The sequence below is a fragment of the Micropterus dolomieu genome, linkage group LG20 (genome assembly GCF_021292245.1).
Source record: "Micropterus dolomieu isolate WLL.071019.BEF.003 ecotype Adirondacks linkage group LG20, ASM2129224v1, whole genome shotgun sequence".
Classification (NCBI taxonomy): Eukaryota; Metazoa; Chordata; class Actinopteri; order Centrarchiformes; family Centrarchidae; genus Micropterus; species Micropterus dolomieu.
This window is the reverse complement of record NC_060169.1, coordinates 13,299,113-13,302,840: the sequence shown is the minus strand read 5'-3', so window position 1 is coordinate 13,302,840 and position 3,728 is coordinate 13,299,113.

The window sequence follows — 3,728 nt, the reverse complement described above, 5'->3', positions numbered from 1 at the left end:
ACCAATTTAGAGAATCAGAGTGTAAGCCTGACATAAAGAATTAAGTTTCAAATGAAGCCATTGACCACAGTTAACATCAGAAGTTGAGATCAGATACCGCAGAAAGGGAAAGCTCCATCACAAGACCGGAGAGAGCCGTACATTAGAGACACCAACACTGAGTTGTCTCGGTTGAAAGGCCTACTCTGTTCCGTCACGACACACACAGTTCAAGCTGTCTACCATCTAAGCACTTTCAAGTTAAGGCCTTTTAATGGAGGCCTGTGGTAAATGTCAACTTGATGGTAGAACTGTGGACAAAGTAGGAGGAGAGATAAGTATGACAAAATAGAGAACACATTTTTCAATGTGCCTTTGCCCCTAGTGTATTATACTTTGCTTTATTCACACAATAACAAGCAATAAAAACCAAAATAAATATATAAATTTGTATTGCTGCCTCTTCTTAAATAGTAAAAAATATATATAAATCATGGGGTCTTGGTTATACAAGAGGGGACAAAGTTTTATTCTCTTCATGAGAAAAGAAAAAGAATGTTTAGTTGCAGGGTCAGATGAGGATGCAATGCTAGTTGAATTTCAAAAGAGTTATCTACATTTCTCACTTGTAATAATTCTACTGACTGGTTTTGATCCAATCTCTGCCACAGCTTAAAGACACTTGACAAAAATATGACAATGTGTTACACTGAACGTGCACACATGCTTCCCAAACAGTAGCACTTCCCATAAGACAGTATCAGTGAATTGTGCGGTCAGAGCACTAAAGGGAATGGTGGATGAAATAAAACTGCTGTGAAAGAGCATGATTGATGCTGTACATGACAGGCCAGCCTCAGAGACAAGCAAGTAACACCTCAAATCCCACCCCCCCCCCCCCCAACACTTCATCTTATCAGGATGGATCTCTAATCAAAGAAAAAACATTACTGGAACAGCCCTCCTTTTTGCACACGCACAAAATACTAACACTAATGTCAAATGAAAAAATAAATAAATAAATAAAACATCTCCTCCATCTCTAACATCTAAGAATTTATCAAGTGAGTGAGGAACTGACCGCAGCGTGTGTGATAAATCATTTTATCAAATATCTGTCCAACTATCTTACTTCCTGATGAGACTTCATTATTTATGGCATGCTGCTGTACTGATACGATCGTTCTTCCCCCTACACAGTGAGGGGAAAGTTGAGAGGGTAGCAATCTCCAAAGGATAATTAAATCACTGTGTTGTTTCCAATAGCCAATCAAAGCAGCCATGCAGGTAAAGTTTAAATCACTGCTATTAGGGGAGTTTCTGTAGCAGGGATAATATGGGGCCTTGAAATTCAATGTGCAAACACCACATGCACATATACTATAATACACACGCACGCACACACACAGAGCATTGCCTCAAGCAAAATACACTATGAGACATCTGATGCACAGGGGGAGGGCTGTCTGCAGCAAGTGAACAAATCCACCATTCTGACACATCTGTCAACTCTACAGTCAACAGAGGGGAGATGAACAGTCAAAGGCGCACGGTTTGAGTGTTGACTCACTGTATGGTTCTGATCCAGCTAAGTCATGAACTTCAGTCAGCCTGACTGAAAGCACAAGAGACATCCAGAACGTCCAGCAGCTACTTGGACTATATACCCCACCTGCCCTCACCTTTCCCTCTGCGCCTTATGAAGGCACACACCATCCTGACCAACACTAACATGACAGCTTGACTGGTCTGTTTGCACACGGACTATCCCCCCACATCCCCATCCGGAGTTGTGGCAGTGTGAGTACCAGTGAGTGTGAGACACAGAGGGAGATCAGAGTAATGAAGTGAGGAGCTGTGTTGTGAGTGAGCTAATCAAAGTGAACCATGCAGGGCCACCTCTCCCTGTGATCCAGACTAGATGACCCAGGGCCATAATTAGTCTGAGACTTTCATTCTGATAGCAGCAAATTAACAGACTTCATTAGGCTTTTCTCTCCTCGCCTCCCCTTATTCCTACTATACCAAAGACCGTCTCTAAATCTGAACCACTAAAATTGCCCCTGCACGAGCATCAGTGTCTACAACATGCCAGTCCACTGCTCTTCACAAAGAAACTAACATACCCTACAAAAAGAACACGCATTTCAAAATAAACTCGCAAACCTGGACTGAATTTATTGACGCTACATCAAAAGATTAATAATTGATTAGGAGCCTCTGTTAATCAGTATGTACTGGCCTGTGGGGATGAGTTTTACCAGTAGCTTTATTCTCAGTGGAGTAGTGCCCTCTAAAGGCTTCTTGAAGACCTACCAATGGCCTCCGAATTTGTGTGTATGCAAGTGTGTGTGTGTGTACTAAAATGAGTATTTTCTGACTACTCTGTCATAGGTATGAAGCATTATTATCTCCATTTCATTTCACTATGTGACAGCACCAGTCCGATCTGAGCAGTTGTTAAGCCTACCCTAACATCTCCCACGTTATTCACTGGATTGATGGCAGCCTAAATCATTCATTCTCTGAAGTCGTTTGCCATTTTTCCTGTTTTTTTTTTACTCCCTGTTCTGTTGCAAACATGTCTGCGCCCACCCCTTCAGCACTTCCCCCGCCCTACACACACAAGTCTACACGTGTGGTTCAGAAATCACAGCAGAAAAATAAAGTCGCGGAAGCAAATATGTTTTTAACGAGCCAGCCCATTACTTTGGTGATGTGAGAACATAAAAACACAAATTGGGAAAACATTGAGGTGCTGATGCTTGAGAAACTGAGGCAGAAGAGAGAAATAGGAAAACAATGGAGGAGAAAGAGAAAGCAGAAAAATAGAAGAAGTTGAACCACACACACAAAGAAAAAAGGAAAAAGGAGGCAAAGAGCCGGTGAGGAAAATAAGTGTGGGTGTTTGAGGCCCACGTGACATGTGACATTTTCCATTTCAGGACACCGTCAGAGGTCCAGGTAGTAGGTGTGTTGGAGAGGGATTTAAGTAAAAGTACCATACGCAGGTGCCAGTATTACTGAACTAGAATGCGGTCAGAAACATTATGGGCATATATGAAAATTGTAGGCTGGACATTGCAAGAAAGAAATAAAAAAAGCCATCTATTCACTGTGTGTACTACGCGATCACACCTTCCCTTTCAACAACAATGAAAAGAGCCTTTAATGATTTTGCATTTGATGAGATCCCTCATAATGGCACAAATTTTCTGCAGCCACATGAAAAGTCATTATAGAACTAATGGTGTTCTTCAAAATGTCACAGCAAAAGCATAAACAGAGTGGGAGAAAAGCAGAAAAGAGGAGAACAAGCAACACTGAGCGTGAGAGAGACACACTCAGGAGAGGAAGTCCATTTGATGTGAAGAGATACAGTATATACCAACAGAAAGCAATACTAACTATAAGACAGCGTGAGACGGACATCCTGCTGCTTTCCTCAGATCCTCAGAGTGGTTCAAAACAAACTATATTGGTTTTGCACAAGTCTTAGCAGTTAATTCTATCTCATACCCTCAGTAAAGACAACAAGACTCATACACACACACCTTTAACTAAATTACAAATTCTTTTTACCTAAATGCAGCTGAAGCGATTATGGTAATTTGGTAATTTAAGTCGTGAGCTCAAGACAACTCAATAACTGATCATATAAAAAAACATTTTACTGTAAGTTCTATAAATACATATACTTGACTTTCTTAAAGGTTTCTTCTGGCATTTCATTGTTTTAAAAAATACCA